Source organism: Pseudopipra pipra, chromosome W, assembly GCF_036250125.1.
Source record: "Pseudopipra pipra isolate bDixPip1 chromosome W, bDixPip1.hap1, whole genome shotgun sequence".
NCBI classification, from domain to species: Eukaryota; Metazoa; Chordata; class Aves; order Passeriformes; family Pipridae; genus Pseudopipra; species Pseudopipra pipra.
The window spans coordinates 15,951,064-15,974,198 of record NC_087580.1 but is presented as its reverse complement, the minus strand read 5'-3'; the positions used below and the strand labels follow the sequence as shown (position 1 = coordinate 15,974,198).

At 45.3% G+C, this 23,135-nt stretch overlaps 1 long non-coding RNA gene across 1 annotated transcript; it reads left to right on the top strand.

The window, feature by feature from the left end:
* Positions 1–11,863: 11,863 nt before the first annotated feature.
* LOC135404400 (uncharacterized) lies at positions 11,864–14,088 on the top strand. The gene is made up of 2 exons (XR_010425660.1): positions 11,864–12,953; positions 13,950–14,088. It is a non-coding gene; the product is annotated as an uncharacterized LOC135404400 (long non-coding RNA).
* The last annotated feature ends 9,047 nt before the right edge of the window (positions 14,089–23,135 follow it).

Below are 23,135 nucleotides of genomic sequence, written 5' to 3'. Positions count from 1 at the left end.
AACGGGGCTTCTCTTTGGGCTGCCCCGTCCCTCGTGCTGAGCGCAGGATGGGACAGCAGCAGGCACAGCTGGGCCCTGTCTGTGCCCGCAGCTGAAAGGAGCAGCCTGGGCACAGCACGGGGAGGCTGCTGCTGGCAGGGCACAGCAAAGGGCCCGGGCAGGCTGGGCACTGGCACCCCCTTGAAGGAGAGTGGCACCGGAGGCACCGCCATGTTGCCCCTGCCGTGTGCCGGAAGTGAAGCCGCCACCCCCAGGTTCAGGCATTTCGCCGGGAAGGGGGGAGGATGACTGTGACGGACAAATAGACAGCGAGTCTATAGAGGACACAGAAGAGAATCTGCTAGCTCCCTTTAGCCAGGGCGCTCCACTAACACCCTTTGGCTGCGCAGCGGCCATGAGACCGCTGCAGAACAACCACGCAGCAACATGGACGCAGCAAGCTTACTCCGGCCGTGAGGCGGAAGTGAAAGTGCCTCTTCCGTCACCACCAGTTCAACCAACTCACAACAAATGCACAACAGTTAAAGCATCACTGTGGCTCTCCTACCCAGAAACCAACCCACAGCCCTCACCAGCCTCAGAACAGCTTCTATGCCGAAGATGGCCTGATGGAGGAGGAAGAAGAGATATTGACTCCCTAGAAAGCTTAGCTGAGCTGTGGCAAACTGAACTCAGTGAGACAAGAGAACCAGAAAAAGGACAAGCAGTTTTGAATCCTGCAAAAGAGGAAGAACAGCAAACATGGCTACGGCTACTACTTCAGCTCGAGGAAGAAGATGTAGACTGGGAAAGCACACAGAACATCTGCCTACCCAAGCCCAGACCATCAGCAAAGTCAAAGCTACCAACGTTGAAGTGGACAGCACGTGTACTGACTGCGTTGCTGGCAATGACAGTGGTTGGTTTTGTACTGCGAGAATTTCAGCTGGGACAACACCATCCACCTCCTGACAGAACCAACAACCTAGAGGTAGCATTGCAAAACACAGCAGACATACAGCTATCAACTACCATGTTTAATTTTCTAAGTCACAGAAGGGCAACTTTACTAATTGACAGATGATCTGCTATTATAAAAAGTTCTTTTGTGTTACAGAGGGTAAGAATAATAATAAGAGGGGCCCCAAATCAAGTATTTACTTCTCACTATTTTAAAATGCTGTTAGACAATATGCCATACACAACATGGAAAGCCAAACTTAAACAAGTAGCAAACAAACAACCAGTTACAATTTCAACTGCAGAAACACATAACTCTTTATACACAGTCACTGCAAGAGCCTTGAGAAAGCAAAACAAACAAAACCTTCATACAACACAAGCCCAAAGATCAGGTAGACATTTAAATAGGAGAAATAGGCCTGGAGCCAGGGTTTTTTCCAAGCTTTAGTAAGCGGGTCAAGAACAGTGGAAAAGAAGAAGGGTCAAGCTGAGGAAGATGAGTTGAAGCCCCCTGCCCCATGGAGGAAGATGGGAACTACCCTCCGAAATGGGGAGCCAAGAGAAGCACCTCCCCAAGCTCCGCCTATACTCCACCTATTTTTAATATGTATTGATAGATGTTGTAATCACTTGAATATGCATTTAATCACATCTGAAGATTGTATAAAAATGCTGATTTTGTGTGAAGCCTTTGAGCAAGTTTGTCCAGCGCGAGCTGGCTTGCTCCCAACGTTGAATAAACAAATACCTTGCTGCTTAAAGATAAAAAATCTCTGAGCAGTTTCTTGGACCGATTTTTCGGATTCATTTGGCGACCGCGGCAGGACACCTTCTCCACCCGGCTGCGGAATCCCCTGGAGGACGGGACCCCCTTGGGCGCCCTCGGGTAAGTCTTTTTACCCGAAGGGGCTCCCTTCTTCGGTGGCTTCTTGCGGGGGCTGGACAAGAACACTGCCTATTGATAAAAGGTATTTGTATCTGGTTTCTGGATACCTGTAAGTCGAGGCAGGACGCCGTCTCGCAGGGGACACGGGAGAGGACGCTCTCCCAGGGGAATATCCCCTCTGGTCTGGTCTGGTCTTCTGGTCTGGTTTTGTTTGTATTTGGCCAAGTATTGTTATTGTGTACCTGATATATCTTGCTTACCTTGAAACATCCAGGAGCACATAGTTAAAGGTATTATCATGCTAAGAGTTGCTATATGAGAGGTAGTGCTGAAGAATTAACTATAAGCACATCACTTTGGATAAGACCTAGAATTAAGATTTGTCAATTTTGCAACTGTTAGTTATATGTATGAGCCTTGTGTAACAGATGTAAGGTTTGCCTCCCCGACAGACAAGGTTGGGTAGAACCAGTATGCATATTGCAGAAAAGAGGGACACTGGAAGCAAGAATGCCCTGAATTAACAGGTGGAAATACAGGCACAGGAGAGGCTGTTGTTGCTTACAGAGTATTGAGTGAAGGGGGGGCCCAGCAGGCCAGTGCTAGGGGACCTGCTGGTAAAAATCAAGCTAGGGGAAGAAAAAGAAGAATTAGATTTTCTAATTGATACCGGGGCTACATTTTCTGTTTTGAATTAATACCTAAAAGTGATAAATATGTTTAAGTTGTGGGTGCCACTGGCCAATCAGAAAAGCTTTCTTTTGAAACCCCTAAAGTTCAAAATTGGAAAACAAATGGGTGTGCATCAGGTTTTGTATTTACCAAATTTATCCAAACTCGTATTGGGCAGAGACCTACTAGAAAATCTGGGAGCTGTAATAGAATTCAAACAAGGTAAAATTGAACTTAAGGTAAAGGAAGAACAATTAATAGCAGCTCTGAGTTTAGCAATGAGCTATGTGGAGCCAAGCCAGGGTAATTCAAATGTCAATCAAATTTTAGATCAGGTATACCCAGGAGTTTGAGCTATTGAAACACCAGGAAAGCCAAAAAGGGCAGCTCCCATTGAAATAGAATTATGGCCAGGAGCAAACCCAGTAGTTAGGAAGCAATATGCACTGAGGCTGGAAGATAGAAGAGGAATTGAGCCAATAATAGACAACTTTTTGAAATTAAGGTTTTGTAGAGTGTGAATCAGATTGCAACACCCCAATTTTACCAGTCAAAAAGACAAATGGAACACATAGGTTGGCTCAGGATTTAAGAGCAGTAAATAAAATAGCTAAAACATACATGCAGCTGTTGCAAACCTATATACCTTATTAACAATATTAAAAGAAAGTGTAATTTGGTTCACAGTATTAGACTTAAGAGATGCCTTTTTCTGCCTTCCCTAAACACAGCAAAGTCAAAGGATATTTGCCTTCAAGTGGGAAAATCCCACCACAGGAAGGAAAACTCAGCTCATTTGGACAGTGTTACCTTAAGGGTTCAAAAATATTCCCACAATTTTGGGAATTAATTAGCAAAAGAATTAGAACAATGGCAGTCACCACCGGGAAAGGGTGTACTTTTATAATATGTGAATGATCTATTGATTGTTACTGAAAAACAAGAAGAATGTGCCCAATGGACAGTAAACCTCTTAAACTTTATGGACTTAAATGAGTATCGAGTCTCTCAACAGAAAGCACTTCCAGTGCAGAAACAAGTGGTGTACCTGGATTACAAAGTATCTGAAGGACAATGATCACTGGGGACAACAAGAAAGGAAACTGCCAGACACTGAAACCACAGATGGTGAGAAACCTTCAAGCCTTTCTAGGAATGACAGGTTGGTGTTGTTTATAGATATATCAGTATGGGCTAATTGCAAAGCCTTTATATGACCTGCTGAAAATGACTAAGGGCAACCTCATCTGGACCCCCAAAGCAAGTGGAGCCTTCAAACAACTGAGATGAGAACTCATAAGGACTCCGGCGCTGGGTTTGCCTGACGTAACGAAGCCCTTTTGTTTGTTCTCGCATGAACGACAAGGAATGGCTCTGGGGGTCCTGGCTCAGCAACAAGGGCCATACAAAAGAACAGCAGCCTACTTCTCCAAGCAATTGGCTGAAGTAAGCAAATGATGGCCCACCTGCCTAAGGGCAGTAGCAACAATGATCATAAATATAGAAGAAGCCAGGAAATGTACAATGGGACAGAAAATGACTGTGTTAGTGTCCCACACAGCATCTACAGTACTGGAACAGAAAGGAAATCATTGGCTGTCACCCTCCCAATTTCTGAAATATCGGGTAATCCTGGCTGATGACATAACCGTTCAGGTGACTAACATTGTTAACCCAGCTTCATTCCTAGAAGGAAGAATCTCGGCTGCACCTGTCATGCAGGACTGCCTGGAAACCATTGAAGCAGTGCACTCCAGCTGCCTGGACCTTAAAGAAGAACCACCCCTGGATGCAGAAGACTGGTTTACCGATGGCAGCAGTTTCATAAGACAAGGTGTGAAGATGGCTGGGTATGCTGTGACCACCACTACTGAGGTAATCAAATCAAATCCTTTGCCTGCAGGAACCTCAGTCCAGAAAGCAGAACTGATGGCTCTCATTCGAGCTTTAGGATTGGCAGAAGGAAAACAAATTAACACCTGGACTGACTCCAAATATGCCTTTGGCATAGTTCACGCTCATGGAGCAATTTGGAAAGAAAGAAGACTTTTAACTCTTCAAGGAAAAGTTGTGAAGTATGCTGAAGAAACTCTATGATTATTAGAAGCTGTACAACTCCCCTCTCAGGTGGCAATTATGCACTGCCAAGGACACCTGAAAGGTAACACTGTCCTGGAAATAAGAAACAGAAAAGCTGATGCAGAAGCTGAATTAGCTGCTGCAAGAAGTAAAGAACTATCAGTAGCAGCTTTAGTGCTAGAAGAACTAGACACAGATCAACAGGTAGAATATCAAGAAACAGATTATAAGTGGATACATGAAAATGAAGGTAAGGTGTTAGACAATAGATGAGGTTAACTAAAAACAGGTCAGTTAATACTGTTAGAAAAATTAGTGTGGCAATTTGTAAAAGTAAAACATGATAAAACTATTGGGGCTTAGACTCACTCTATTAGCATTTAAGGACTAGAGTAGCAGGACCAAATTTATTTACCACAATAGAGCAAGTCACAACCCAATGGGAACTTCGTCTGAAATACTGGAACAAAAATACACCAAAGGGCAATAAGTAAAGGGCAATAAGTAAAGGGCATTTCCCAGGTGAAATCTGGCAAATTAATTTCTCTGAGCTCCCAAGAAAAGGGGGGGGTCCTGTTATCTCTTAGTTTTGACTGACATTTTCTGGATGGCCTGAAGCTTTCCCATGTAGAAAAAAAATGAATCAAAAGGAGTGGTTAAAGTCTTGTTGAATGAGATTATACCATGGTTTGGAATGCCTAAGAGCATCTCTTCAGATAGAGGTTCACACTTTTGTGCATGAATTGTACAAGCAATAAGTAAAGCACTAAAAATCAACTGGCAACTGCATATGCCCTACAGACTCCAAGCAAATGGGCAAGTAGAAAAGATGAATCTAAAATATGTCAAGAAACAAATTTTCATTGGTATCAAGCTTTACCTATTGCTTTAATCAAGCTAAGGGTCAAGCCAAGATCCAAAGGGAAACTGAGTCCATTTGAAATTCTCTTGGGCAGACCCTACATGATGCAAACTGTGAATAGTGAAGCTGTAGATCAAACCAGTAATCAATATGTGTACGATCATGTTATGGTTGTAGGAAAACAATTGCAGAAAAATGCTACAGTGGTGTTAGAACACCAACCCAAGCAGCCTGATTGTAAGCTACATCCATCCAACCCTGGTGATCAGGTATATGTTAAGAATCTTTCAGGAGATCCACTACGGGAGAAGTGGGATGGACCCCAGCAGGTGCTGATGACCACCTCCACACGATCCGGGTGAAAGAGAAACCCACGTGGATCCACTACTCTCGAGCCAAGAGAGTTCCAGAGGAAGCATGGACCTCGGGAGAGGAATCATCTACTATCAAGCCTCCTCAATGCTGATCCTTGGACTGATAAGTACATTAGTGTTAAATCAAACTCTTGCCCCAAAATTATTATGGTCTCAGGCCTATAATGGGAATTCTAGTCTATGATTTGCTATAAATACAGATATTCTGAATTCATCTGAACTGAACCAATACAATCCATCTGTTATAGTCCTCCAAGGAACAAGGGTACTGAATAATTGGTAAAATCCTGGTACCCCATACAATGCAAGTGTTTTAATAGGCACGGATTAGATGGTCACCCAGAACTGACGTTACTGTGAAATGTAATTAGTGGCTGATCAATGTTGGCACACCTTCACTCTAGATAAATCAGTTTCTGTGATGTGTCAGTGGACATTCAGGGAAGGAAATATAACAATGAGATTACCAACCAGCAAATCTCCTACCACCCCATTGACTAAGACCACCACCAGTTTTACAACTCCTTCTTTAGCCTGTGAGAGTGTCCACAATTTAACTTATGCTGGACCATATGTAATTAAGCACTCAAATGAGCAGAAGCTGTTGTTAGATCCCATATATTCACTGAAAAGGGTTCCAATACACCTTTAAGTAAACATATCAAACATACAAAAAGATTGTCAGCCCTGTATTCAACAAAGCCTTAAAGACTGGCATGTATAGATGATGGCCAGATCCCCTTGTACCAGAATTCAAAGAGATGTAACGGGATGGTTTGGCACAGGATTAAGTGTATTAAACACCATAGATCAAGAAGTATTAGTGAATAAACTAAGTGCTGTCACATCTGATCTAGGAAAATTCAAAGTCCCTTTAAGATCATCTTTGCTCACTTTGGCAGAAACACAATCATTGGCAGTTAAATTGTTAACATTAGTAGCTAACCACTGCAAAAGATTTCACCAAGATTATTGACTATGCTGGTGTCATCCATAAAAGATTTGCACTTGCAATACAATGTCTCCAAACTCAACAGTGGGTGCAGTCTGTAGCTGCAGGAATATTAAGAGAAGGAACTTCAGGAATATTACCACAGGAAGTAAGAGAAATAATAGCTAGAAACAGTTCTACTACACACTTTGAGAAAAATTACCAAGCGTGGTGGCAGTTAGGAAACTTCACTTACAATCCTCAACATGAACAAATTGAAGTTTATGTGCTCACTATCAGTGCAGCTAAAGAAAAGACCATCTTTCCTAGCCTGACATTAAGAGCCATACACCAAAATGTAATTGTCAGACCCATAGACCATAATGTTTGGGCAAGTTAGGATCACACCAAGAAAAAGTGGCAGCCAGTCAGTACTGAGGCATGTATTCCTAAAGGACAATTAGGATATATCTGTGAAAATGCTGGAGTAGAAAATGAAGATTTATGCTTAGATGCTGACAATAGTGTGTGTACCTTTGAAATGCTTCCCCATACTAAAACCCAATCACAAGTCTATTATGTAGGAAATGGTTGTGCATGTGTTAGAATCTTTTGTGTTAATTTTACCATAGGTATTTGTCATGAAGTAGTGAGTGGTATTAATTTTTTTGTTTTGCTAAAATAATAGGCTGTGACTTTGATTATATCATTCTAGTGACTACTAGACAACTGATTGAAGTTGATTATACAATGTATCATGATGTACCGAAATTGCAGAGAGGAATGAACATTAATCTTTTTAAAGCAATGCTTAAACATCCTGATATAGAAAAACTGGTCCAGGAAGTAAACAGAACGACTAGACGAATGCTCTGGCAAGTAGAACATGACACTGAGAGCATAAAAACTGTTCTAACCAAAGTGGAAAAAGTGGGAGAACATCACCGGTGGGATATCTTTACAGGATACTCCCCTACAGCATCACAAGTGTTTCACTATTTGATACATCCAATATTGGTATTAGGAGCTGGCATTATTCTACTACTGGTCCTAATTGTTTGGCTATGGTGCAAATCAAGCATCATGGTTAGAAGGATGCAGATAATGTGGGCTGTGATGAATACCTATCAAAATCCATTAGAACTTGACGAAGGAATTCGTAAATTCTAAACAAAAAGGGGGGAATGATATAGGAAGCTGGGCCCAAAAGAGTTAACTAAGAGATTTGGGCCTGCTAACAAGCTACCAACATCCAAGACGATCTGTGCTCGTTCTGTTCTACTTACTGGACCAAAGCTTAAGAGAACAGTACAGGAACAGGTAATAGGCCTAGAGGTGATAAATTAGAAATACAACAGGATCAGGTAGACATTTAAATAGGAGAAATAGGCCTGGAGCCAGGGTTTTTTCCAAGCTTCAGTGAGCGGGTCAAGAACAATGGAAAAGAAGAAGGGTCAAGCTGAGGAAGATGAGTTGAAGCCCCCTGCCCCATGGAGGAAGATGGGAACTACCCTCCGAAATGGGGAGCCAAGAGAAGCACCTCCCCAAGCTCCGCCTATACTCCACCTATTTTTAATATGTATTGATAGATGTTGTAATCACTTGAATATGCATTTAATCACATCTGAAGATTGTATAAAAACGCTGATTTTGTGTGAAGCCTTTGAGCAAGTTTGTCCAGCGCGAGCTGGCTTGCTCCCAACGTTGAATAAACAAATACCTTGCTGCTTAAAGATAAAAAGTCTCTGAGCAGTTTCTTGGACCGATTTTTCGGATTCAGTATGCCTGAGAGCGTTGTCCAAACGCTCCTTGAGCTCTGGCAGCCTTGGGGCCGTGACCACTGCCCTGGGCAGCCCGTTCCAGTGCCCGACCACCCTCCGGGGAAAGCACCTTTTCCTAATGTCCAACCTAAGCCTCCGCTGACACAGCTCCGGCCGTTCCCTCGGCTCCTGTCCCTGGTCCCACAGAGCAGAAATGGTCGCTGCCCCTTGGCAGGAAGCTGCAGCCCCCCAGGAGATCTGACCTCAGTCTTCTCCAGGCTCAACAGCCCCAGTGACCTCAGACCTCAAGTGCAAGGTCCTGCACCTGGCTCAGGGCTTGGCTGGTGCCACCTGGCACAACATCAGCTTGCAAATTTTGCAACACAACAGGGAGGACCAAGAAGGCTTTGGCTAAGAGAGACTGTTTCCAAGGGACTGGAGCGACAGACCAAGGGGCAATGGCTTGGCGCTGGCAGAGGGCAGGCTTAGATGGCATATGGGAAAGAAAGCCTTCCCGGGGAGAGTGGTGGGGCCCTGGCACAGGTTGTCCAGAGAAGCTGTGGCTGCCCCATCCCTGCAAGTGTTCAGGGCCAGGTTGGACGCGGCTTGGAGCAAGCTGGTCTAGCGGAAGGTGTCCCTGCCCGTGGCAGAGGGGTGGTTGGAAGCAGATGAGCTTTCAGGTCCCTTCCTTCCAACACCAACTGCTCTAGGAGTCTAGGAGTCTTGAAAAACAGGAGACTTCTGCAGAAGCCAGGAGGTGAATAAAAACATTTGCCACTTAAACACAAAGTCTTGTTACCAAGGGGCATCACCCGATTCTGGGGACTACTCTCATGACTTCTCACCACTGGAAGCTGACATTGCTGAAAGCCATAGAAATTGACCTAAAATTGACCAAACAATCCGACAAAAGTTCCCTGATGGAAGGATCCTGGAGCAAGCATATCATCCTGGAGGCAATGACAGGGCAATTTCTGCGCCTCTGCCGTAAACCTGTCAGTTCTGGCCCTACCCTGGAGAGGTTTTTTTCGGCTCTCCATTCCATGGGAAGACAAGTGCGGACAAGAAGAACGGGGTTCTGTCCGCTCAGGGTCAAAAGTGCTTTAGGTCTGTGCTGTGATCTGTTGGAGTTGAGCTCCTGTCTAGAAAACGAGGGCTTTCGGGACTGCTCAGCATCTGGCTCCTCCCGTGGAATCAGATGTTCCAAGCAGGGAAGGGGATGTCCAAGAGGGGTTCTGCCCACTTGAACTTCTGAACTTGTGGAGCTCTCCTGGCGCTTCTGGGCGTAGTGATTCCGTGGATGTCAATTGGCTGTTCTGGAGAAAAGCTGGGGATTAAAAGAAGTAGTGAGAGAACCAGACTGAAAATGGGTGAAGGTGTTGCAGGAAGTGAGGCTGGGCAGCAAGAGCAGTGAGTGAGGGGAAAAAAGGATTTCAGGCAAGAAGGAAAAAGATCCCTGAAGAGGCTCAAGGCAGCTCTCCTCAGCTCCACGCTTCTAGTCTTACAGGCTGCCTTGCTTCCTCCTCCCGCCATCCCGAGCTCCACTCTTAGCACTAGGAAGGTGCTCTTGCAAAGGGTGTAGTGCAGTCACGGTTGGCAGTGAGAAGCAACAAGTCACTGGTTGCTCAGTTGTCAGTTCCCAAGAGGTGCCGTTTGCCCAGAGACAGGGGGCCCAGTCAGCAGCACAGAAGGTCTCAGGTGGCCACGTCCTCCCTTTTGAAGCGGCCTCCACTTTGAAAAATGGCAGTGGCCTTCCGAGCCACCTCATCGGGACGTAGTGGGGGGCACAGAGCAGGCGTGTCGGGAAGCCTGTAAGCCCAGAGTATCTCAGCCAGTGGAGAAACGGGCAGGGAGCAGCGCTGCGGGCAAAGGGGCTAAAAGGGGGCTGCGACCTCCACTGAGCTGAGCCACCTCACTGCGGTTTGTCCAGTGAAGTCTCCCTTTTATTGCCATAAAAGTTTATTTTTTTTCGTCGGCTCCTCAATCTCCTGGCTATTTCTGTGTTTCCCACTGGCTGGAATTTCAGACGACCACAATCCCATGGTCTCTACAGCCCCGGCTGTCCCGGACCTTCCCGTCTCCAACAATGTCGGTGGACAGAAATTGTGTGAACAATTTCAGTTGCATTTCTGAGACCTTCACCTTGGCATGGCTGGGTGCAGAGAGTAAAAAAATACTGCGCCACTAATATGGCTGCAGGCCTTGTGCCAAGGTGAAGGAGGAGTTGTTCTGGCAGGAAAACAAGTCTTATGGACACCTGCTGATATCCAATTAGTACTGTACAGCACAGTATGTTTGCCTTATGTATCCAATGTAAGCTGGGGAAGAATCACATGTCTGTGTGTCACAGGCAGCATATGAGCTGTCTGTGCTCTAATAAAGCGGACATTTTTGCCAATCCTATTGATTTGAGTGCATTTCTGTCTGACCCCCTCCGTCGTTATCTGGCGCCCATTTAACAGGGAGTCCTACTTCGTCGAGTTCTGCAGGGACGCAAGGCGAACGGAAGGAGCTGAGGGAAGCAGTCGTGGGAGGTGATGCTGTCCCCGGCATCACGGAACAAAACCATGCGCATGGTACAGAGGAATCTCACCCTGGCCCGGTGAGTCGACCGAGGGAGAGAGCATGGGGCCCGCGGCATCCAAAGAGGATGAGGCCGCGGAAACGCTCCCCCGATATATATTCTCTCTAGGAGAGCCTGTTTCTGATGGAACCGCCCCTAAGGGGTTGATGGCATGGGTGAGAGCGAGGACTCTACTTCCCGCTGCTCGAACCGCCTTTCAGGTGTCCACAAGGGACGCTATAAAGGAATTGTTTTGGGACGAGATCTCTACGGGGTCAGGAGCCCCTAGAACGTGTACTCTGCTTTGGCGTCTGGCAGTTGGGTCGCTACAAGAGTTAAGTTCTGAGCGACGGGAACTCATAAAGGTTCGAACAGCTCTGTCGGGAGATGGCGGGACTACGGCCGGTCCCCGCCCCGTTCGGTCTGCTGTAGGGGGGATCCCCGTGCCTGCGGCTGCGAAGTTGCGAATGCTAGGACCCTTAGGAGCAGCGAGATCACCTCCGTTTAGCGCCGTGCATGCAGCAGCAGGATGTGTAGGGGCTGCAGGAACATCACTAGCGGCGGCGAATGAAGCTGGAGCCGAGCCCGCGGCACCGCTCTCTCTTGCGGCTGCGCAGTCGGCACTGTCGCTCCTCACTGTGCCTGCTACTGCGCATGTGTCAACTGGACCGACACTGCTGGGAGCCTCCGCGTCCCTAGATGGCGCTGCACCGCTGGCGCCTGAAGCCACCATGCAACCCGGAAGAAAGCCACTGAATCGCTGCCATGGCAACAGACGCTGTTTTCGGAAAAAAAAAAAATAAAAAGCAGAACCAGGTACGGTACATATGAAAGAAAGTAGCAGCTATTGTGCCTTGCATTAGAAGATGCTATATTAGCACAACGAGCAACACCGAAAAAGTGCCACTTCTCGTTGACAGGAGAGGCAGGCTAGAGAACTGCCTTTCCGTATTTTTGTTAACTCTCGTGTTAGTGTTGTGTGTCCAACGTTGTTGTGAGCTCACTGTATTGTTAACGGTACCGTGCTTGTGTGTGTGTGGAGAAGCGGCCATACGTTTGTTAGTAACTGTTAAAAGCCAGAGGTGAGAGTCCGGGAGAATTTCCTCCCGTTAGAGTGTCTCGGGTACACATAACAGCATAAAAATTCCCTTTAGGATTACTCAAACAGCTGCCAGAGTCCGGCGTGCGGGCGCTGGGGCCGCGCTCCAGGGCTGGGGGCTGCGCGCTGGGGCTGCCGCTGCGCCGGCTCGGCCGTGGGGGAGGCGGCGCTGGCAGCCACGGCAAAAGGCGGCAGAGGCACCTCGGCGGCAGAGGCACCTCAGCGACAGAGGCAACGCCGACAGCTACTTCTGCAGAGCCAGCCAGACTTCTGCGGGCATCCCCGGGAGCTGCACGGCGCACGGAGCAGCCCGGGGAACAGCAGCTCGGCGGTGACTGACTTGCGGGGGAGTTGCCCCGCAGAATCCAGGCATGTCGGTAACTGAGAACAGAAAGCAGAATCTCTCTCTCTTTAGTCCTTCTACTCACTTGTGGATAACTTAAAACTAAAAGATTGTGTTTTACTAAAAGTTAGCATGCAAGAAATTTTAAGAGTTTCCCAGAGAATGAATCTTTATATAAAAGCTTTAGTGAGTTGCCTTGGTTTTAGTTACATTTTACCCCTGTAAAGAACTTCTGCCCAAATTTCGTGTTCAGTCTTAGCAGGAGGAGACATAAGGTTCACACAATAGAGATCATTTGTTGCTTAGCAACTGGGTGGGACTCAAACCACCTCCAGCAGTTTCTCAGAACTAGGGAGAGAGTAGAACTTATACACCAAAAACTACAAATCTGCAAATAAGATAAATGGAAAGCTGGCAGGCTGAGGATTTCCTTGATTCTTAGGTAAAACATCTCTCTATCTTCCTGTTATAAACTGAGAAGTTATTGTGACAGTGGAAATCACATCTTTAGAATTGTATTTAAAAAGGTTTACTCAGCTGATTTTAACATTTGGATGTTAATTTACATTCCTGTCTGATATTATTTCTTTTCCTTGGTCAAGTTTAGTGAATTCATTATTTTTTCCTTTTTTTTTTCTTCTGTGTTTATGACAGAGTTGCAACTTTGAGTTGCATTTCATGTACTGTTTAAGCAATTGTTAATATTCTATTTATAACATAGCAGCAAGTACATTTTTTTTTTTCAGATTTTAATATATATCTTCTGTCGTGGATTCGTACAGTATGTACAGAGCAGTTTGGTCAAACGAAACGTATTATACGTTTTTCAATGTTTTATAACTGCTGATATAGCATACAGCCTAATTGCTTTTCTAAAAACACTACTCAGGCACACACTATGCTGTGAAGTTTGACTTATCTCTCTTGGCACTGATGTTATGTCAACAGTTATACTACATGAATTTCAGATTATTTTTAAAATAACCTAACAAGATGCAAAATGTGTGTGTTTACTTTATACCAATAAAAAAGCAGATTGCTAAATTACACTTTTCCAAAACTATTGATGCGCGAATTAGAACTTTTTATGCCCATTTGATTTATAAAGCAGAAATGTCTGGAGACCACATGATAATCTGTCAGGAAATCAGTAGAGATTGCAATAAAGCTGAGTTACTAGAGTCAGGTTGAATTTAGTAAAATTTTTCTAGTTTGCCTCCCAATATAACGATCTCAAAGCTAGATTTAGTTAGCTTTACATTCGGGAAATTAATTAAAACCTGTGAGTGATTTAGGATTTTAATATAACGGGTGTGGGTTTTACCTGTTCTGTGCTGTTGTTCCACAATTATGGAGTTACATGTTCTTACAACTAGTTATTTGTTTTCCTTTGTGCTGCTTATGTTGTGAATTTTGTTCTCTTACCGAAATTTCATAGATAAAAGAACTAAAAACACGAGGAGATGATGTAGATCACATCTAAGGAACTGGCTGCAAGCTGGAATCTGGCCTTCTATATCCTTCTGAACTGCACATGTAGCTTAAGGCTGAGTATTAAACAGAATGATCAAACAGTATTTTTTCACTGTCATAGACTTAAATGCGAACTTTTTCAAAAGATGAGCTTGACAATGACTATAATAACTTGATGGCACAATCAAGTGTGACAGATTCAGGCAGGGGAAGTGCATCTGTCAGTGCATCTACTGCTGAATCTTCTATGGGACTTGCTCATAATATGACCTCAACACAGACATCTGCAGTAAAACACATCCAATTTGGAAACCATGGGCAGCTTTTGCCAATACAAAAAAATACCAACACCTGATGAGGGTTTCTTTCTCAGTGACTTAGCAAATAAGAACTGCTCTCTAGTAAGCAGCTATGAGTTTCAGACACTGGCTGGACATGGAGCAGAATCAACTGTTACAGAATGTCTCCTCAGGTCTGGGGAGAGTAATTTGGAAACAATGCAAGAAACGGATTATGACCAAATATCTGCAGAAGGCATAACAACAGAGACAGATTTTTCCTCACAGGAGACAACATATCGATGTCACCCTTTAGCTGTTGCTGCCAGTGCAAGTTACAGCCAATCTGCAACACCAGTAGAGATGTCTGAAAAAGAGATAATCTGTATGGAAACAAGCACAGATAGTTTGGCAGAGGTTATGCCAGAGGTGCTTTCATTCATATCTCACAAAGAATATGAATCCAAGGATGAAGACTTGTCTTCACTGAAGCATTATGAATTCAAACATACAGTGATGCAGAAATAATTAACCAATTAACCAGTAGTGCAATCAACTTAGAAAAAAAAATATATTGGAAATTAAACATGGACAGATTGAAAGTTTACCTGACAATCCAGAAGCCAAAGTCCAAAGTGTAACTGAAGACAGCAGTGGAAAGGATTTTAAAGACATTAGTGTATCTCAGAATCCAAAGAAACCTACTAATATTGTAGCTTGTGAAGTTCAATGTGAGTTTAATACAAATCTGTGCCTGATGCATGAAGAAGTGGACAAAGATGAACTGCAGGAAGCCAGCACTGAGGTAGAACATACTCAGGAATCAAAAGCGCTCCTGCATTCTGGCAGCCAACTTGAACCAAACAGCCTTTGCCAAGGAGAAAAAAGTGAGAAAACAGAAATAGGTCTACCACTGAATGTACACAAACATTCAGCTGTTTGGAAAGCAGCTCCACTGCAGACTGCTTGTCACTGGTATCTAGGAAAGAGGAGGATTCTCTCCCCACAACTCATCCAGAGCTGCCAAAAGATCACACTCTGCGAAAAACCCCTTTTTTCTCCGTGTTGCCTGTGCAAATTGTGGAGCAGAGGAATGTCTGTTTAGATGCGGATTTAGAAGATGATTTCTTGACTGAGATAGGGCAGACGTGTCACTAAGGGGAAAGGAAGACAATGGAAAACTATAGAACTTTTAACATCCTGAGGCCTAAGGGTTGTCACTGTACACAACGATCTGTTTCTGTGCTGCTCATGTCACATCAGTGATGTTTGTGAAGATCAGGCAGACTGGTGTGGTTTGGGAACTCTACATCAGACATTAACTATTTTGTAGTGCTTGTATTTTTCTGTGTTTCATCTCAGTAGTGTTACAGTGGGTAGCAAGATTTATTTGGAATCATCATATGACAGAAACCTTTTGGCTTACGAGTCTTCCCAAAATTATATGTGGCTGTGCAATAACAATTTTTGAGGTAAAATTCTATATCATATCCAAACTAGAAAAACTTTGAAAGGGTGAATTGCTTGTCCACTTTGAAAACTACTACCAAGTTGCCAGACAATGCTATGTATTTGGTATAGGGGTCAGTGATTTAAGAATTTGTAAAACACTTTTGCAAGACAGAAACGGGGAGAGAACAGGTGACAACCCCCTCAGTTCATTTGCAAAAGTTGTTTCATGTGTTAAGGTCTTTTTTGTACACAGGTGTTTGTAGCTGCCTGCATGATGAATGAAACCTTGGAAAGAAAGAACAAGGTTGATGCTGTTTTCTGCAGGTAACAATGGTAACATCAGGAGCTGTTGTGGCTAACAGTTTCCTCAATATTGTTAGAACACAGTTTTTGGAGCACAATTCTTTTTGGTATTATAAGCATAGTTTTTCTTAGTCATATACACCTTTTTAGTGTTTTTTTAAGCACATGAAATTAAGGATTTAAGAGAGTGTACGAACTTTAAAGTAAGTATTACAGGAGCACAATTTGTCAGCATTATGAGCACATTTTAGTGTTGTTAAGGCACAATATTTTTAGTTTTGTTGGAGCACAATTTTTTAGTATCTTTAAGCATATGATTATAGAAGGTTAAGATCTTAGATTATTCACTGGGTACTGGTGGAGGAAAGTTTACCTGTTTGGTGGAGAAGCTTTAACACCATAAGGTACTAGAGAATTAGTATGGTTTCATTACTCATGAGACACAGTGAAATGAGATTCAAAAATATGTTTGTGTGATGTGTGTTTGAATGATGGTGGCCACCGTGTGAAAGAGAATGAATGAAAATGTATGCATGTATATGTGTGAATATTCACTTACACAAACACTTTTGGATAAACAAATACACCGATACCTTTCCATAAAATGGCAAGAAATCCTGAACAAACTCTCCGGGCTGCAATAGAATGGTATGCAAAGAGTGCAATAGAAACGGAAGATCCAGTGTTAATATACGATCATGTCATTGTGTTATTCAAGGGCCAAGGTGTGAAAAAGAATAACAGAAGACATATGGCCCAGAGTTTAATGGAGTTCCATTTCCAAGGATGTTCTGGACAGAGTGGAAGTTTTAAGAATAAACCCTATATTTAAAGAAGCACTTTTAGGCACACTTTGAGAGCACACATCTTAGGGTCAATAGGTTGCTGAGTTTATTGGTGATGGTGGTGTTGTTGTATGTTTGCGCTTATTGAGATGTTATGGATACAATAAGGAATGTTACAGAAATGCAATTTAAATTGTTCAAACATCAACGGGGGATTTGTCGGTGGACAGAAATTGTGTGAACAATTTCAGTTGCATTTCTGAGACCTTCCCCTTGGCATGGCTGGGTGCAGAGAGTAAAAAATACTGCGTCACTAATATGGCTACAGGCCTTGTGCCAAGGTGAAGGAGGAGTTGTTCTGGCAGGAAAACAAGGCTTATGGACACCTGCTGATATCCAACTAGTACTGTACACCACAGTATGTTTGCCTTATGTATCCAATGTAACCTGGGGAAGAACCACATGTCTGTGTGTCGCAGGCAGCATATAAGCTGTCTGTCCTCTAATAAAGCGGACATTTTTGCCAATCCTGTTGATTTGTGTGCATTTCTGTCTGACCCCCTCCGCCGTTCCGTAGATATAGTTAACAGTTTTCTTCTGGTTACGGAAGAAAAGATTTTATTCCAACACCTGCCTGTGTCTGCCTGGAATGGGGAGGGAGTGCAGGGTGGCCCCAGCAAATGGCAGCAAGCAGATCCAGCAAGGCCCAAAGGGCACCAAGGGCACCCAAAGGGCACCCCGGGCCTGAGTCACTGCCAGAGGTGCAGGCTCTCACGCAGGGTCACTCCCCTGTCCCCTTCGCCTGGGGAAGCAGCCCTTTGGCGTGGCAGCCAGGACACATGGGTCCCGTGCAGGACTCGCGCAGACGGCCCCACGCCCAAAGCAGCCCTGAGCAGAGCCTGGGCACCATCCTGCCGCTCTGGGGCTTTGGAAGGCTGCTCCCAGTGAGCCCACCGTGTCCCCGGTCACCCCAGCGCAGCCCCAGACAGGGCTCCTCCGGGCTGCCCTGGGGCTGCATTGGACAGGGCCCATAAGGGAGAGGGAAGAATGCGCTGGCAACCACATGCGGGGCCTCACAGGAGCCCAGGGAGACGACATCCGTAGATCTCGGGGAGGTGACACTCGGAAGGTCTCGACCTCTGTCTTGGGGGGGATGGCGAGCCACTCAGGAGTTGATGGGTCAGGATCAAAGGGCGGGCAGGCTGGGAATGGGCACACTGCTGTGGGGGTTTGCTCCAGGCCTCCTGAGCAGGAGCAAGATGGGGAGGAGACCTCTACAGGCAGCTTGAAGCAGCCTCCAGGTCACAGTCCCTGCTTCTCGTGGAGACTTCAACTGCCCTGGTGCTTTCCCCGGAGGGTGGTCGGGCACTGGAACGGGCTGCCCAGGGCAGTGGTCACGGCCCCAAGGCTGCCAGAGCTCTAGGAGCGTTTGGACAACGCTCTCAGGCACACGGTGGGATGGCTGTGCTGTCCTGCACAGGGCCAGGAGTTGGACTGGGCGACCCTTGTGGGTCCCTTCCAAGGCAGGATGTTATGTGATTCGAGCTCTTTGGTTAAGCCTTCCTCTGGCCAGGAAGAGCTGGCAAAGCTGTTGGGGGTGGGGCAGAAGAAGGGAAGTGTGGCAGGAAGAATGTAGCAATGAACCATGGGAGTTGTGGTCTCCCGGGTTCTCAGACAATATTTGATTGTCTTTGGTTAGAGGGTCACGTGACATGTTCAGGCGTGGTATTTAAACCTAGGCAGTTTGAATAAATGGTATTTCTGCTCTGGCACTTGTTCGTGTCAGAGTGGGGTTCGTGCCTTGAACAGCACCTCAAATGGAGCCCAAACAGGGTCTTCAGCAGGTTACCGGCAACCAGGAGCAGAAGCTCTGGGGAACCTGTCCGGGGGTGTCCATATCGCCAAAACCAAAAGGAAGAAAAGAAAGAATTCAGCGCGCTGGGTTACCTCTGCAAAAAGGAACAAAAAAGGAAGAAAAAAGGACCAGAAGAAAGGACAACAGAGCTTCCGCACAGAGGTAACCAAAAATTGGCGAATATGGGAGGGTGGTTTACCCGTCAGGAGGGAATTACTCCAAAAATCAAACAAACAGCTGAAGCTGTCTCTCAACTTTTACAAGAACAACCATAGAAGAAAGTAAGTTATGGGACTTGTTATATTGGATTTCGTTGCCTGAACCTGCATTCCCTCTGACTGGACCTTGTCAAGTGTCATCTTGGAGGAAAATAGGGAACAAAATTATTGAAAAAGCCAGTGAGGGAAAAACAGACGCCCTCAAGAATTTGGCTACATGGAAAGACATTATGATAGCCTTGAATAAGCACTACAGAAAGGCAAATGCACCCGAGAGAGTGGACTTCCCCCCCCTTCACTCCTTTCCCCTCAACCCCCCCCCCCTTCAACCCCAGCCCCCTCACCGACCAAGTGGGGCAGGGGGGGAATGCACGTTGGTCAGGGGGGATGAGGGGGAGGGGGAGCCCTTGGGGGGAACAGTGCAGTGGCAGCGTGTGGTGTGAAGGAGCATGGCTTGGGGGCTGGCAGCATGAGCATGGCAGCCGGGGGGGATGCTGGCTTTATGCCAGCGCCCATGGCTGCAGCTGAGACCATGCCATACAGAGCAGCAAGCAGTGCTGTTGGAGCCGAGGACCATTACAGAGCAGCGCCGACCCCTGGACCGTTACGGGGCGACCGCTACACGGTGGTTGCACAGTCAATGTGCAGAAGGAGAGTGGCACCGGAGGCACCGCCATGTTGCCCCTGCCGTGTGCCGGAAGTGAAGCCGCCACCCCCAGGTTCAGGCATTTCGCCGGGAAGGGGGGAGGATGACTGTGACGGACAAATAGACAGCGAGTCTATAGAGGACACAGAAGAGAATCTGCTAGCTCCCTTTAGCCAGGGCGCTCCACTAACACCCTTTGGCTGCGCAGCGGCCATGAGACCGCTGCAGAACAACCACGCAGCAACATGGATGCAGCAAGCTTACTCCGGCCGTGAGGCGGAAGTGAAAGTGCCTCTTCCGTCACCACCAGTTCAACCAACTGTTGCCGGTGTATTTTGGTTCGGAAAAAAATCTCCGGAGCAGTTAATTAGGGGTGAGATAAGAAAGGGTTTATTTGCCAAGGCAATAGGTGTTATAGACGCGCGCGCCGGCCGTGCCCGAAAGGTTACCTTTTATAACATTATCCATCCAATCCCAGATGTGTCCACCCTTTGGCCCTTCCTCTGGACCGCCCCTGGCCCTCCCCCTGAGAATTGGGTCTGGGGTCTTTTTGGGACCACTTACTTCATCATCTTCAACTTCATCAGAGCACAAAGGGCACATATTTACCTAATTCTTGACCTATTCTGTGGTTTAGGCCCAGATATGCTGTTCTGTCAACTGTCTAGGCCTTGCCTTGACAAAAGACTAAACAATTCTGCTGTATTCAGAAGCAGGATTGATATGGGGAGCACAGAATGGGGTAAGAGGGTTAGGGAATGTATAAACAAGGGTACTGGAGAAAGGGAAAGGGACAAGGGACAAAGAAGGAAGGGGTTTCTGCTTTTAAACCTACTTATAAAACTCATAAGTCTTACAAATATTAGAAAAATGAAAACCATTAGGGGCTTAAGGCATCAGTTCCCCCCTTAGAGACTGGACAAAACCCAAAGGTCTTTGTCCAATCTCTACTACTTACACCTACAGCAACTATATAATAAGCTATCCAGTTTTTACACTAGTATTCAGATTTAGCCTGGTAACCATGAAGTAAGTTTGTGAAAATAGACTTAATGAAACATCTTAAGAATTACCAATATGCAATTTAAACTTGTTGCTAAATTTCAGCCAAATCCGTAGTGCAAATTCAGCACTCACTTATAAAGAATGTTTGGTGCATTTTGCTAAAGCCAAATGTAAATTTAGGCTTTAAACTTAATTCATAGTTCCTGGCCATACTAAGCAATACAAACAAGAAAAGCAAACTTAAACACTATTTTAACAGTTCTTGTAACAGTCCTTGCTGTTCTACTCGTCTCAGGAACAGAGGTTTCTCTTCTTCTTGGATGAAATTCAGGGTCCTTGATGATAACTGTCCACGTTGGAGATGGTCTGCTGGACTTAAAAACAGTTCTTTCCATTTGGCTTGCAGGAGTTTCAGTCTTTAGTGTAACATAAACTTAGTCCTTGGGCTGGAACAGATGAGCAGGAGTGTCTAGCTTCACAGGCTTAGGTGACATGATGTATTTTTGCAGTTCCTGCAAAGCAGATCTTAAAACATTAAACAATTCTACAGATAAACCTCTTTATGCAACTAGGGAGTCCATGAAGTGTGACTCTCTGATGACAATTTCACAGGAATTTTGGATCTTGGAATTCCTGCATTTCAATCTTCTGAGAGAGGAGCTTGTGCTTTTATCAAATAAAGCGATTAACTGCCAGTCACAGATATAATAGGCCAGTCAAGAGCTTACCTGAAGCAGACTGCGTCTGGATGCAGACAGCACCCTGGCAGTGCCAGTAGCCCACCGCAGAGAGCTTATACTCTCTGGACAAATTCTAGGCCTTACCGGGGGCAGGTTGTCCTGTTCCAACCTGTCCCAGACTGCAGTCAATCATCTTTACCTCATGGAGTAGTCTTACAGGGACTCCTTGCCTCCATGGATAAAAGCTGCCTCACCTGTTAAAATAGGTACATTTATAGATATGGGAATATCAACCAAGCAATAAAGTTAAGAAAGCATTTTTAGTACACTATTTAAGTAACTTAAACCTATTATTCCAACAACGATGTTACCGGATTGTCTCAAGGATTGTAAGCAATGGTGCAAGCCAGATTTTGGGTCTTATTGGAGGGTTCACAAAACCAGTGCTGTAATTCCTGGTTAGCAATCAGAAGCAGGATTCTCATGATGCAGCGTTGAACCTGCTAGAGTAGTACCGCTGCTTTACAGAAGCTGTGATGGCATCCAGGTAAAGGGTCACTTTGTGCTTTCTTGGCTCCGCTGCTTTTCACTACAGCATTGATGCCACTTTCTTATCCGTCCTCTGTTTCAGTGTAGGACTTTCTTTGCAAATTCAGGTTCACACACATTCCTAGATGACACTAGATAAAAAGCATCTTAAAAAGATAAACAGATTCCACAATCACATGCAAATTTTACGGACCCTTCATCAAACTGCTTTTAGGAGAAATTCTTCCACAAGCTGCAGAGAGACATAGATGTTTACAAATTTTTGTTGGAACAAGATAAGTGCAAGTACAAACATTGTAGGCTTCGAAGCAATTCATGTAACAAAAGCAAAAGCAATATAAGCCTTCAATTCTTAGCAATTAAGCTAACAAAAAGCGAAGCTTAAAACAATATAAAATAGTAAGTGACAAAGAAACACAATAATTACAGTATATGTATACGTTTCTGTACCACCTTTTAGTGCAAACTGATTTCAATTGTGTCAGAAGGCTTTTACCTACTCACTCTTGGTCTGGTGTATTGCGTTTGCAGTTGAGACATGTGTCTACTCTTGCATAAAAGTTGTTCTCATGGCTTCTCAGTTTGAATTTTAGTGGTACAGCTTCCAGGGTTGTTTGCTGGAACGAACTGCCTGTGAACATTTAACCTCTCACACATGGTTAGTTTTCATTCAAAATAGATCAGTATTCAAAGCATCACCTTATTACTTTATAACATATTTTGCACCGGCGGGTTTTAGTTTTTGGGTTCGCTGGGAATTTACACTGCTTTTGTCCTCCCCTCCCCCCTTTCGGTCTGATGGGAGGATACGGATTGTGCAGGTTTGGGAGGGCTGGAGTGGAAGCAACAGCTCCGTCTCCGCCCCCAATGGCAGAGCCAGAGGATCCTGTGTTAAACTGGGCTGGGACTCCAGCCACAGACACCATTCTAGGTTCTTTTGCAGTCTCTGCACTCTAGTTGATTTTTTGTTCGCAGCCGCTAAGGTGTTATGAATTGCTCCACTCGTGTTGGCCACAGCCAGGAAATAATTTGCCTTTGCCCCTGTTACGGCCCCCGCTCTGTCTGCGGAGGCGGCAGCAGCTCCTGTAGCAAATCTAGATTTTAACTGTCCCGCAGTTGGATTCATCTTTTCTGTGCGTGTGGTTAACGCTGCCCCGGCACTCGCATCTGCTGTCTCTGCCTGGACCACACTGGCAGGAACTAAAAGTTCTTCACTAGTTAGAGCAACAACTAGGACTAGCTTTTCTTGTCTTCGCTTTATCGTGCTCGCCACAGTTTTAAACTTTGGGATCGCTCTCTGCTCTAATCTCGCTTTCTCCGTCTCCAGATCTTTTCCTGTCACATACATTCCCACTGTATCACACACAGGTAACACTTTTT